The following is a 15,321-nucleotide window of genomic DNA, read 5'->3' as shown; positions in this document are numbered from 1 at the left end:
ATGTTTATTCTACAGTGTGTTACTTTTTTTACTCATATTTTGTGTGTTGATCTAAATTGTTTATTGTCGCCGTTTTTTCTTTCTTCTTTATTTATAAATGTCACTCTCTTTTTGCAATGATTATTGTCACTTTTGGTTCATTCTAATCTTTTTGCGTTACGACTTCGTTCAGGTGAGCAATGGATTTGGCCATCATTCTTGCTGCCTTTTTCCGCTCTCGTTTTGCAATTACTTTGTACACAGTGACTGCGAGCTGCAGTGAAATTAAAAAAAAATATCACCCACAACTTAAGCTCGTTGTCGAGATGCAACTCCGTGTGAAAATCTTGTATGTTTATAATGTTCACATCACTATCACCACTTTGTTCTGTTTTGAGACTTGACTTCTGATTGCCCATTCTTGTAACTATTTCTTTTTTCACTGGAATGTTTCACTTCACCAGAATAATGGTCGTCCTGTCACGGTCGCCATGTTATGCCACTTTTCGTTGGGTAGTGATATTCACTGTTAAAATAATTTACCATCCTCTTAGAAGGTTGGAATGTTAATGCTTTATTGAAATTTAAAGAAATATAATTTAACCTACGGGAGATACTTGAAGCACCAATACATGAACCTAGATCGTTGTTAACGCATACATTTGTAATACGACACTTTCTGCTTGTCGCCAACGGTGCTAGAGTTGCTAGGCATTGAACTGAAGGTTCAATGCCGGATGAAATTGACCTTCTCAGCATGTTCCCACTGAGTCTGCTGGAAGTGTGTTAAAGAAGAAATATGAATAACATGTGTGATGCACATGTTACAGGGGTATCATTCCCATATTCTTGAATTAGTTTGTTTTTTAACTCACTTTTTACAATCTCTGACGAGAGACGATCTCGGCTCTTATAATAGCCATTAAGCTTGACTCACAAGAAGTGCCGAACTCATCAAAAATCGAATCACACTGGCCTAGAAAAATATTAAAATTTTCTTGACCTTCAAGCATAGGTATGATACCTAAAACATAGTTCCTATCGAGGCCCATGTTATCTAAATTTGAAGAGGAAACTGAAGACGATTCAGAAAAATCTAAATCTAAAACTTTTTTCTAATAAATCTACTTGAGAGGCTGAAGGGCTTTTATCTTGCGTCAATAATGATACGTCAGCAAGCTGTTTTTGAATTTTATTTGCCTGACTTCTGGTGAAAAAAATACTTAAACTTGAACTAAATTTGCATTACTATTCACATACTAGTTTATCGATGTTACTGACTGTTGACTACCGATGAAAGACCCTTACTTTGCACAAAGAACCTCACAAAACAAAAATTATCCGAATTTTATTTTGTTGCCCCCTCAAAATATTATTCTTTGGCAAAAAAAATCCGAGGGGGAGGGAGACAAAATTGTTTTTAAATATTTGTATCGGCCTAATTTAAAAAAAAAATAAAAGAAATAAAAAAAATACAAAATTAAATTGACCTACGATTTTACAGAGAATTGCTCTTTAGCTTTTACAATTAAGTACATAGATGGGAGGAGCCTACGACACATTGGTGTTACTATTTTCTACTTTTTCTGATACGGTCAGTCCATATTGGATCTCTCTGTCGCTAGATGAAACATCAATCAGTAAAATTTCTATTAAAAGTTTGCGACGTTCGCACCCGGTTATTTCTGAGGTCCGCCTTTTTGGTTTGATTCAATTCAATTCTATAGGCCAATTCAGTTTAGTCAAATAAGTCAATTTGGTCAATTTATCCGATTATTATGCATTCAGCGGCTCCTAAATTATGTTTAAGATGACTGTTTAGGATTATACTTAATTCACGTGGTCGTTGTCTGATTGACTCTGAAGTCAATCTCGCGTTGGATGCAACGCCACACAAAATAAATCACGGCGATGAGCGCCATCACTATAAAGAACCCCGCGATTAAGTCAATTGCCCATCCACCAGTGTAGTGGTACACTGTCGAGGCAGCAGCTTGTTGCTGCTGAGTGTTAATCACTATTTCTTCATTGGATTTTTTGTCGAACATGGTTCGGATGAAAGAACTGGTCACGATGAGAGTTAAACTAAGACTATATTTTTCCGATATGAATTAGAAACATGGAGCCGCGCAAAAGGCACAGGAAATGCCAACGCAGCAGTAAGCGCACACGCCTGTGCTCGTATGAAATAGTCAAGTTTCGTTGACTCAGCAATTCGTGGTTAGAAGAATTATAAACGTTCCCTATAACGTTCCCTGTTTATTCTTAACAATGACTTTCCTGCATAATCCTTGAATGGATTATCGCCTCCGGCCTAAATGCACAGCTGGAACGAGGCATGCGAGTTAACTATTCACGGACGTGATAGCCTTTTTAAAAAATAACTACTCTACTTGCTAGTCTAACATAAACTGACTTTTAATTTCCATCAATGGTTTAATCACAACTCAATAAAATCATAATTGTCGAATTGCACTTCCGGTCTTGAAGAGCGTCAGTGATGGTTCCGTGTCTTCCGAGTGACAACAGCGCGGTACTGATGAAACTAATGCCATTCAACCACGGTCCCGATGTTCTTCTGGAAATGTAGATTTAGATTTCTTGGGAAAAATTGGCAAATAAATTGCAGTTTTCTTCCGAGCTACCCCCAACATTGTCGTCCAGATGCATTACTGATGGAAAATTGTCTGATTTTAATTCTAATTTTCACGTAATTGAAAAAGTTCTTTGGATAGGACTTCACTGCCGCTAACCGCAAGTCGAGCACATCTGTATATGGACGCCCATATATAGATGTGCTCGACTTGCGGTTAGCGGCAGTTCATTTCAAGCTCAGTTTTTGAATTATGTGAATGAATGAAAGTGTATTACTGATGGCTAGATTCAGTTGATCGCAAATTTCCAAATATTTTGCTAAGTTTTGATTACTTTCTTCTTTCTAGTATATTTTATGTGCTTTTTACCTGCGATTTTTTTAAAACTTTGATTTGGCTGTGACTACTATTCTATGCTTGGTCATAGAATTCCAACGAGAAAAAACGCGGCAGAGTAACTGTCACAGGATCGATTGCCTGACAGCATTTTTACCAGTTCAGTTCTTGACTACTAGTGGTGTCTGTGGAGAAGAGGTGAATATTGTAGAAACACCTTTTGAAATGTTAGTCTACATGGTAACACAATGTAACGCATTCAAGAGACTCTCCTGACTCGATAAGATATTTTGGAGAACAGGGAGACTTTCTCTCACGCATGCGTACACGTATAGAAAAAGCAAGGGTCTTGGCCTCAGCCAAGACATAACTCGAGGCAGTCTTTCGAATATAGTCAACACTGACGGATGTGCAATGGCCAGCGTTCTGGACGACGATAATTCGGCCGATGGTGCTTCGGCTGACGGGGTTTCGGCTGGCGAGTATGTCAGTTTGGCCGGTCGCCACATTGGCGCAATCGGTAGCGCGACTGAACCGCCTAAGGAGTAAGTATTTTTTTCAAAAAAATGGTCAAACACAGAAAGTCTAGCAAAAGAAAAAAATGCGGAGCGGAATAAGGCCTAAAAAAAATAAATGTGGGCATAAAAAAAAAAAAAATGTTCTAAAAAAAATAGAAGAGATATCCAATATAAGCAACGAGATGAATTGACTGAAAGAAAAAAGCCTGAAAAAATAAATGTGGGCAAGAAAAGAAAATGGTTTGAGATATGAAAACAGCAAATAAAAAACGTGCTGAATGAACTGGACAAAGCCTAAAAAATAAATGTGGGCAGAAAAAAATAAATGTTACGATATTAGAATAGCACAAAAAATGTGCTAATATATGAGCTAAAAAAAAGCCTAAAAAAAATAAATGTGGGCAAAAAAAAAAAAAAAAAAAAAAAAAAAAACAATAACTGTGTCTATATCGGAATAGCAGAAAAAAAGGTGCTACGAAATGAATTTACAAACTAGATGGACTGAGAAAAATATAGATTTTTTTTATTTCAAGATCAACCTAAATTCGATCGATGAACTTAAGCAACAGAATTTTACATGAAAGTTGAAAAAAACAATAAATGAAAAAAAAACTAAAGTCGTGAACCGTTTTCTTTGTTGCAGGAAGTTGTCTAAGAAAAAATTGATGAAAGAGTTGAAGGATGCATTTGAAAAAAATAATTTTTTACGGGAAGAACTATCGAGACTGACGGTGGAGCAAAGCTTGCGTGAAGGTGTACATAATGTATGTTCGAGCACTATGAGAGAAAGTAATACTGAATCCAGAAATGAATCCTTGTTGCTAGCAACAATGAACAGTTGGACTTTAGGAACATTGAGCGTTCCGGAATGTGTGCCAATGCAAGGGGAGACAGAAATTGACAAAAGGTCGTATGAATACTGGAAAGAAACATTGCTTGCTTCGCTCCAGCTGGTGAATACAGCAGATGAACGAGCTAAATATGGAGTATTCAAAGTAAAAGCAGGCGTGAAGTTACGCGAGATATACAACACAACTGTATCCACTCCAGGAATGCCAGATGAAGAACTAGAACCATTCTCCAACGCAATTGCCCGACTTGATGATTATTTTGGTTCGAGGACATACATATTGTCGCAACGCGGCAAACTCATGAACTTGAGTCAATCGACTACCGAAAGTAGTATTGAATTCGTACGGCGAGTCGCAGTCGCCGCTAAACTGTGCAACTATAATGTTGATGAAGAGATGGAGGCAGTAGTTCGTGTAATAACCAAGGGAGCTAGTGATGCCAGAGTTCGGGTTCTCGCCCACAGGAATTGGGTTAGCCAAGGAACGATGAAAAATCTTATCGATCTGGTACGAGACCGAGAAGTTGAGAGGGAAAATGAAGAGGAATTTCAACGAACCCGCCGTGGTTTAGAATCTGCAAACGTAGCAGCAGTTTCAACAAATTTCAACGAATTACAATTCCAACGACAAACGGATTGGCGTGGCCGAGGCATAGCTCGAGGGTCATTCCGAGGCAAACCGAGGTAACAGAAGAGGTGAAAGAGGTTATAATAATCAAGAAATACTGCGTAATCAAAAGGGAATAGATTGTTGGAGATGTGGAAGTTCCTTTCATCGTTCATCTGGCTGCCCGAACAGTGAGAAAGTTTGTCACAATTGTTGTCGCGTGGGTCACATTGCCCGGGTATGTTCATCTTCGCGACAGCACGCACAAGGAAGTTCCTGGAAGCGTCCATCTGACTCAGAAGAGCAGGGCGTTCCAAGAAAATCGCTGCAATTGAAGCTAAGCAAGAACAACAAGAACCAACGGATAAGGTACAAGATGATGTTCAAGATCTAGAGTAATTCAAATGCTTTACGGTTTCTAATTATCAATAAAGAATAAGAAAACATAGTTGTATTTTTTTATTATAAATATTGCGACCACAAGATCCGCATTTGAAATTGCAACGTAGGTTGACGCAAATAATCTGAAAAGATTTTCTTTTTCTTATTAATATTGACATTATTTGCAACATTGAAACAGATATTACGACCGTGATTGAAATGAATGAGTAGAACTGATCGATAAAGCCGATAAACTAATCATTCATTATTTGCAACGATAATAATGTCGATCATTTGGTTGCAATAATTCAAATAGTATAGTTTTCTAAGCAAAAAAAAAAAAAAAAAGGAATGATGAAAAAAAAAATGAATAATTTCAGGTTCAACTTCAACCATCGAAGAAAGTGTGTGTCCCGAAAATAGAAACGAGTTACCATACAATAGGTGCGGTCCAGGAAGAATTTTCAATCCGTTCTTTGAATGATGCATTCATTACTGCCAAAGTAGCAGGAACCGAAGTACGATTTATGATAGATTCAGGTTGGTGCGATAGAAGTTTATATTATGAATCAATATTAATTCTTATGGTAATTGAAATATAGGTGCACAGGTCAACACATTAACGAAGACGTCATTTGACCTAATACTCGAAAACCGACAAGCTGCATCGAAAATCCTATCGTTACGTTACTCTACTGATACGCCTCTTAAAGCTTACGCTTCAAAGGATCCAATAAAAGTGGAGGCGACGTTCTCGGCTGAGTTATTCGTATCGAAAGAACGACCGGTCATGATAGAAAAATTTTATGTTGTTGAGGAAGTGCAGGCATTGTTAGGCTTTAACACAGCTATCAGATACAGCGTCCTGGACATAGGATTAAATGTCCCAGTCAGACAAAACCAAATGTTGGCAAATCGACGGAGCCCAAACATCTATAAGATTGAACCATTGGTATCATCTAATGAATTTCCCAAATTCAATATACCTCCAGTTACCTTGAAGTATGACGCAACAGTTCCCCCATCCCGAAATGTGTATACGCATATTCCACCGGCATTTAAGGAATTGACAAAACAAAAGCTAAACGAGCTTCTAACTACTGGTATCATAGAAGAAGTGACTTCTGATATGGATCGGTCATTTTGTTCTTCGCTACTCGTCGTACCTAAAGGCAAAGAGGACATTCGCCTTGTAATTGACTTGAGAGGTCCTAATCGAAGCATCCATAGGACTCCATTCAAAATGCCCACTTTCGAGTCTATCCTGATGGAGCTCCACGGTGCAAAGTGGTTCTCCACGATCGATTTAAAGAACGCATTTTTCCACATTGAGTTGGATGAACAATCTCGTCATTTAACGAATTTTTTTGCCGGCGATGGATTGTTCCGGTACAAAAGACTCCCCTTTGGGCTCTGTAATGCTCCTGATATCTTTCAGGAAACATTACAAACTGTCGTCCTAGCCGGTTGTGAAGGGGTAGTAAATTACCTTGACGATATGATGGTGTTCGGCAAGACGAAGGACGAACATGACAGAAACCTCGCGAAAGTAATATCGTGCTTGGAGAACCATAACGTTTGTATCAACCGAGAGAAATGTGTATTTGGTCAGCAGTCGGTGCCATTTTTAGGCTTCCAAGTTTCTTCCGATGGCTGGAAACTCGAAAACGAAAAGATAACGGCGCTCCAGAATTTCAGAAGTCCGGAAACACTAGCCGAGGTAAAAAGTTTTTTGGGACTTATCAATTTCATTGAAAAGTTTATTCCCAATCGGGCTCAGAGAACGTGGAAACTACGAGAGCTAGCAAAATCCGATCGGTTCTATTGGGATGTTGAATTGGAAGATGAGTTCGAGTTCTTGAAGAGAGATGCGTGGCAAACCATCACCACACTAGGATACTACAATCGGCTAGATGAGACTGAGCTTTACGTAGACGCATCCCCTTATGGGTTGGGCGCCGTATTAGTTCAGTTTGACGTCGAACATAATCCGCGAGTAATAGCTTGTGCGTCCAAAACTCTCACTCTCGCTGAACAAAAGTATCCTCAGACGCAAAAAGAAGCGTTGGCGATGGTCTGGGGTGTTGAAAAATTTGCCATGTATCTGATGAGCATACCTTTTACTATAAGGACCGACGCCGAGGCCAATGAATTCATTTTCAACGGCCTACACCGTATCGGACGACGAGCAGTAACGAGAGCGGAATCATGGGCATTAAGGCTGCAACAATACACTTTTGATGTCAAAAGGATCCCTGGAAATCTGAACTTAGCTGATGCCCTCTCCCGGTTGGTGAAACAAAATCTGTCTGATGAACCTTTCGAAGACAATACAGACGAAAGACACTTGTTATATTTCCTTGACACCGGAGCACTAGAAATCTCATGGAATGAAATTGAAGAGTTTTCAGAATACGACACTGAGTTATCTAGAGTCCGAGAAGCCGTAAAAAGCGGATATTGGGAAGCCGGTCTCGGGAAATATGAATCTCAAGCAAAACAGCTCCATGTTTTAGGTACCATGGTATTCAAATCTGAGAAAATAATTCTCCCTGAAGTTTTACGTCGAAAGGCAATTCAATCTGCACATCAAGGGCATATGGGAATATCATCTACGAAACGCATTATGCGCGAGCACTTTTGGTGGCCGGGTATGAATACAGAAGTGGAATCTTTCATTAAAGCCTGTGAGACGTGTCTCTTAATGTCCAAGAAGAACCCGCCAATTCCACTAACGAACAGAGAACTTCCACAAGGACCATGGGAGGTCCTTCAGATCGACTTCTATACTGATAAGGAATTCGGCCATGGTGAGTTTCTAGTTATCGTAGATACTTATTCAAGATACTTACACGTGGTCGAGATGAAAAGCATCAACGCGGAATCTACCAATGATGCGCTATGTAAAGTGTTCGTTACGTGGGGTATCCGTTGGTCATCCAGAGTGACAACGGACCCCCTTTCCAAAGCGAGAAATTCGTGAAAACCTGGGAGAATAGGGGAATTAGAATCCGGAAATCCATCCCTTTAAGTCCTCAATCTAATGGTGCCATTGAGCGCCAGAATCAGGGCATTAAAAAGGTCTTTGCTGCTTCGAAACTGGACAATACCAATTGGAGAACCGCTCTTGAAAATTATGTTCACGCTCACAATAAAATACGGCCCCTGTCACGTCTCGGAGTGACACCCTTTGAACTCCTAGTAGGGTGGAAATGGAGAGGATTTTTTCCATGTCTCTGGGAATCCAAATGGTGCGACGATACTGACCGTGAAGAGATTAAGGAAAAAGATGCATTTGCAAAGCTAGAGAGCAAGAGGTACACCGATATGCTACGAGGTGCTAAGGATTCTGATTTAGCTGTAGGAGACAAGGTTGTATGGAATTATTAATTATTAATTACATCCCTTTCATAACCAGTATCCCACAGGTTGTATTAACCCAGCAGAAGCGATGCAAATCAGATCCCACTTTCGGTTCGGAAAAATTTACAATTTTGGCCAGAGACGGAGCAAAAATTGTCGTCCGCAGTGAAAGAGGGGTACACTATTCTCGTAATGTCGGGGATGCCAAAAAAGCTACTGAAAGTTTGGTGGAGGGTATATCGATACCGATTTCATCAGACATGGCCGAACAGATTTCAGGAGACCCAATAAATGACAACATTCAGAAGAATTTATCATCGAATGCAGAATCTGGTATGATTTTATTGTTCTCCTTCATTTATTTCTATTTTTCCAAAGGTTATAATAATGTTTTTATGTAGGAACGGAAAACGAGGTCAGGGAATACCATGGGGAACACCAACTGGATTTAGCTTCGAGGACAAGAGCCGGACGTGACACGAGAATGCCCAGCAAATATAGAGACATGGTGCTATATCATGTATATGAATAATTTCGGACAATAACAACAACCAAAACACATTAAATATAAATCCAAGAAATATTCTAGAAAGGAACATTGTTTTAACTTATTTAATCATACCTAGTAAATCTGTTCGTCCATCTTTCCGTAAGATTGCCAACCTGTAAGATTGACCGCGACACGACTTGCTGATCCATGTTCCAACATAATATTCCGATGAGGATTTTTTCTTTGCAACTCCGAGCACTGCTCACTCGAACCGAACGACATCCTCCTCTAGGTACTGATCAACTCCACTTGTTTGGCAACGCCTACGGTTTCATGCACTCCTTGAATGTCCCGTTCTCAGTATTGATCCCGAATTCGCTTTATCCGCATTTTAGGAGTGTGAATACACCTATTCGTCGAAGTTGAGCACGGGCAGCCTTTAGTGACGCCAGGCGAGGCGATGACGATGATTTCTTGATGCGGTATGGCTTTCTTTAGCAAATCCGTTGAAATAACTAGCCGCTGATAACGTGCACGCCAACGGGCATAACGCCAAAATAGGAAAAATGAGAATAACCGGAATAAACTTGATGGTAATCGAACAAAACGAATAGCAAAAACGCGGCAACGGCAAAAAATAACGAATGGCAAAATAACACAGTTGGGAACAAGTACAGCAACGACGGCAGCTTTTCGTAATCATCGAATCAATCATCTGTCATCATTAAAAATCAAGAAGTCGAGCGGAACAGCAGCAGTGAAACAACGAAACAAATGTCATAACAATTTCTCGCGTAACATTGTAAAGGGACCAATATCGAGAGGAAAGAGAAATCATTTTTTGATACAAAAAAGGGTCATTTTTTAACTTCTCGAATTTTCTTCTTTTAAATGATGGCCAAGGTTGCCAGTTGTGCAGTTTACCCATTTTTCAGAAAATATTATTTAATGGAATTTGAGAAAAAAAAAAAGATTCGGCGAATGTGAGCACGCAAAAAAAAAAAAAAAAGAAAAAAAAACGAAGTGATTATCGAAATGCATCGATGGTCCATGTTTCAATGCAAACTGCAATAATTAATATTATATATAAGCCATTTTTATAAAGCTCAAATGAAAGGAGACCTAACACAAATATTTACATTTTACAAGGAACATTTGTGAAAATGGAATGAAATGATGATGATGATGACGAAATGATGATGGTTAGTGACAGAATTTTTTTTACAGAGTCAGATTTTTCTTACACCCAAGGGGCCGTACACTTATTACGTAAGCAATTTTTCTGGGTTTTTCGACCCCCCCTCCCCCCATGTAAGATTTTTTCCCATACAAAAGATTTTTTATTTATATGGTGCGTAAGATATTGACAGACCCCCCCTCCCCCCATAAATGCTTACGTAATATGTGTACGGCCCCCAACAACTGATTTTTCCGTGTGTATGAGTGCTACCTTTGAAAACAAATAGACGTCAAATCATGACAGGAATCGGATCAGTGTACACGTTCACTTAAAACGTCGAATAATGAGTTATAATCGCGTACATTTCAGTAAAAAAAAAAAAAATAATAATAATAAAAAAAAAAAATAAATAAATAAATAAACAGGCGAAACGTATTTTGCACGAGAATTTTCCAAATTGGTGAAATCGGCAATAGATGATAAAACTATACTGAAAAAACGTCATAAGAGTAGAGGCGAGGGGAATTGTGGAGAAGAGGTGAATATTGTAGAAACACCTTTTGAAATGTTAGTCTACATGGTAACACAATGTAACGCATTCAAGAGACTCTCCTGACTCGATAAGATATTTTGGAGAACAGGGAGACTTTCTCTCACGCATGCGTACACGTATAGAAAAAGCAAGGGTCTTGGCCTCAGCCAAGACATAACTCGAGGCAGTCTTTCGAATATAGTCAACACTGACGGATGTGCAATGGCCAGCGTTCTGGACGACGATAATTCGGCCGATGGTGCTTCGGCTGACGGGGTTTCGGCTGGCGAGTATGTCAGTTTGGCCGGTCGCCACAGTGTCTACTTGCGTAGATCACTAGATTTGGAATTTCGGTATGCAGTATTAAAGACAAAAGTCTAGAAATGCATCGAACACCAGTCAGAGCAGAACTCTGACCATTCTTTATTGATCGTACGTTTATATAGATTTCACTTAACAATAGATTGATTATATTAAACCGAAAAAAACTATAAACGCCTAGGACTGTATTTACAAATATCGCTCCGCTCGTGCTGGTTCTACTGTACGTTTAACGATAAGAAGCGTGTCACTGCTCAACGTATGTCAAGTTGCTTGCGCCGCCGCATCACGTGCTTACAAACATACCGTACATGTTGTTGTTGCTTTTCCACGACCTACCGAAATCGTTCTACTGTCGTTGGGTTGCTCTTTAATTAATTATGTGTATGGTTTTGGATGTAAGGAAAATGCGTATAGCACACTACCCAACTTGGGTTAATCTCATCGTTTTTCACACTTATTTCGTTGATGAATTGCTCGAAGTAGAACATCTTTATATGTTTAAAATGTAATCTTGGATATGAAAGTTACTATCGAGACGTCAAAACATACTTAATTCTTGCGGCGCTATTCTTAACCACATTTCTGGGATCATTTAAAAGAATGCCATTTATGGAATATTCTAAAGCAGTTTTGAATGAACATATTTTGGAGGTTTAATTTTATACTCAAAAAAAAAAAATGGGGCGGTGTAATGTTTTACTTTCTGACCGTTATATCACGTTCAACCGTAATGTTAGCTGTTCTAAGGTTGGGAACTGATTGGTTGATTTATTCAAGTATATCTAACTTTACAGATTTCCTGCTGGAAGCGCTCGGAGTCACTTGCGATCACTTGCTATACGGTACTAACCAGTGAAATTTCTATTAAGCCCTATAACGTTGACCGTCGATTCAATTCAATGCAATAAGCCAATTCAATTAAGTCAATTTGATCAATTTAGTCAATTTTGTCTGTAAACTAGATTAAACTAGATAAACTATCCCCATGCAAAACCTGAGATAGTATAACCTACTTGCTGGGTTATTCTTCAATTCAATTACTTATCACGACCGTGGTTGGGTTCATACTCCTGTTCTGTCCTGTCCTGTCCTCAGTTCCTTCAAAAAAATCACTGAATCAATGAACGATTCGAATCTAGCTACCGTGCCATCGTACGGTTGCACTATCGCCGTTGCCTGTTTAATATCAAATTCAGTCATGACGTGAGTTAATTGGCTCAAATTTTTAGAAGGTGATTTTGAATGTTTCGATAATTTGTGGGGATGCTCGTACGTGGTCGTAGTCTTCGCAATACCCACTAAACATCCAGTTCTATGTACTACGGTGTGAATACTTAAAATTTCGAGTTTGTGATTGATGATTTTCTGTATTTCAAAAATACCCGTAATGCTGGGTAGACACCTTTACGTGGTGTGTTACGGGATAAGATCTACCACGGTTACATTGCCAGCTACAGGCAAATCCTGACCCAACGAATACCTTCCTCGTTATCCAACTCCGTGGTACTTATGAGGGTGTCGCTAAGTCGGTGGCCTCTCGTTAAGTAAGTACTACATCAACACTTCCTTCCTCTCCCTAGTTACGGTGAAGATGGGCGTGGCCAGGAGTAGTAATCCTCATGCTTTTGGTATTTTTGTATAAGACTGGAATCAAGGACCACTCCCCTTCTTGATTTCTGATAGCATTCTAGATAAGGATCTCAAAAGTAAAACATGAGTATCACTAGTGTCCAATCTACGAATTACACCGTAAGAATGATAATGATAATGATAATGATAATGATAATGATGATTTTCTGTATTTCAAAACTCCAATGACGTGTGTTTTTCGCAATGGTATGAAAATTTTCATCGTCTAATATATCATGTTCTGTTTGCAGAAATAACTCAATTTGAGATTTTAAGTTTTGGTTCAATTTTTCCTTCTCCTTCAAAAGTTTATGAGATAGAGTAGTGTTAACTGCTTTTCTAAAATATTGGTACAAATTTCGTAATTCGATGTAGGCTTGCATTTCATTTCAAACCATTCCTTTTAGATTCATTTGTGTCCTTAATTTCGGTTTCGGTGTGCCAAGTAGATGCTTCATCACCAGGCAATTCACATAATCTTTCGAGCATTTCCTCCCAAGTTTTGGGATCTCTATTTTTCGAATCGGGTGTAAAAATACCTACACTTTTTCCTTCACTAACTGATTTTGAAATTTTTAAAAATTCATCCCATTCGTCATCCATTTTTACTCAATAAATAAATAAATATAATTTGTGATCGACAATTAAGTACATAATACAAACATTATAAACAACATAAAATTTAAAGCGTCAAAATAGGCAAAATATTTTTGTTTTGTTTTGAATACTTATCGTGTTGCAGCGGTTGCAGCTCTAATGAACGATGTCGCTTTTCACGTGCGCCAAACCAGCGTTCTCGTCGTCGTTGTCGTCATTCGCACCCAGGGATGCCAGATGATATTTTCAAATGTCTTCACAGTCGTTTAAAAATGTCTTCAAATGTCTTCAATATTAAAATTATGAATATTAGCGAAAAATTTAAAATCCAATAGGTCTGTAAATTCAATCAAGTCCTTATTTTATTGATGTGGAATAATGTTTATTTTTTAATATTTAAATTGTTAGAATTTTTCAAAAATAATTTAAATATTTTTAAGTATTTATATTTAATTTCAAATTTTCACGAGATAGTTTCGCTGGATTTTTTATTGAGTCTGGTTGAAATTCCACTGGCTATTTTTACTGAACTTCCACGTGGAATTCTTCCAAATTATTTTTAAAGAATATCCTGTACGGATTCAAAATTTACCATGAGATTTTTTGTAGGAACTTCCGGATAAATTTCTGGAGCAACTTCCGGATAAATCCTTGATGGAGCTTCTTATTACTTATACTAATTTCTTCTGGATGGAGCTTCTAATAACTTCTAAAACTCCTGACGAAATTTCCCGAAGATTTCCTGTTGGAACATCCAAAGGATTTATTGAAGGAACTTCCGGAGGAATTGCTGGAGGATTTTCAGGAGAAATTCTTGAAGAAACTTAAGAAGGAATTCTTGTAGGAACTTCAGAATACATTCCGGAGGGATTTTCTGGAGAAATTCCTGAAGGATTCTCCTGATGAATTTCTGAAGGATATTCCTTAGGAATTACTGAAGTATTTCCCAGTATCCCACCGAAAAATCCTTCAGTAATTCCTAAGAATATCCTTCAGAAATTCATCAAGAAAATCCTTCAGGAATTTCACCAGAAAATCCCTCTACAATTTACCCTGAAGTTCCTACAGGAATTCCTTCTTGTTTGGAAATTTCTAAACAAACTTCCGGAGGAATTCTTGGAAGTAGTTCTGAATGAATTCTTAGAGGATCTTCTTGAGATATTGCTGCAGAAATTTCCGAAAGAAATTCTGGAGGAAATAACAGAGAAATTCCATAGTATACTTCCGAAGGCATTCTTGGAGAAGCTTTCGGCAACATTCTTGGAGAATCTTCCAGAATAATTCCTGGAGAAACTTCCGGAGGGATCCCTGAAGAAGCTTCCACGGGAATTCCTGGGGGAACTTTCGAAAGAATTTCTGGAAGAACTTCCGGAGGAATTCCTAAAAACAACTGCTGGAGGAGTTCGTGATTTTTTGGGGAAATCCCTGAAACTTCCGGACAGATTCGTTGAGGAATTTTTGGAGACATTTCAGAATGAATTCCAAAACGATTTTTCTTAGAGAAAAAAATGGAAGAATGACCAAAGATATTTATAGAAGAATTACCAAAGGAATTCAAGGAAGAATTTTACGAAAGCGTGTATCAAGTTTCCTCGGGATTTGTTTAAGAACATTTTCCGTTCCGTTCTTGTTGACATTTGTTAAAATTTTCTATGGAAATTAATTAAGACAAAATTCTTGTGGAAATTGAAAAGGATTTTTTTTTCATTCCTTTCTTTTATTTGGTAGGCACTCTGTGTTACTTAACCGCTACTGTGCCGAAATCTATTGTGGTATTCTGCTGCCAGAATCCACACAGAAACTATTTTTAGATTTTACATTATTCATTGTTGTTGTCGTTGCTGGTCCATCTCACCGTGAGTCCATTGTGTCCATTTGTCCGTGTCGTGAATTCAATTATCGTTGCGCATTGTTCGGTTGCCATTTATCCAGGTACGGTGG

At 38.4% G+C, this 15,321-nt stretch overlaps 1 long non-coding RNA gene across 1 annotated transcript; it reads left to right on the top strand.

Moving 5' to 3' along the window:
- Window positions 1–8,192: 8,192 nt before the first annotated feature.
- LOC134227085 (uncharacterized) lies at window positions 8,193–10,519 on the top strand. The gene is made up of 3 exons (XR_009983606.1): window positions 8,193–8,637; window positions 8,694–8,961; window positions 9,030–10,519. It is a non-coding gene; the product is annotated as an uncharacterized LOC134227085 (long non-coding RNA).
- Window positions 10,520–15,321: the final 4,802 nt, after the last annotated feature.

The sequence above is a fragment of the Armigeres subalbatus genome, chromosome 3 (genome assembly GCF_024139115.2).
Source record: "Armigeres subalbatus isolate Guangzhou_Male chromosome 3, GZ_Asu_2, whole genome shotgun sequence".
NCBI classification, from domain to species: domain Eukaryota; kingdom Metazoa; phylum Arthropoda; class Insecta; order Diptera; family Culicidae; genus Armigeres; species Armigeres subalbatus.
Note: the sequence above shows the minus strand (reverse complement) of the source record. Positions and strands in the feature narration are given on the sequence as shown.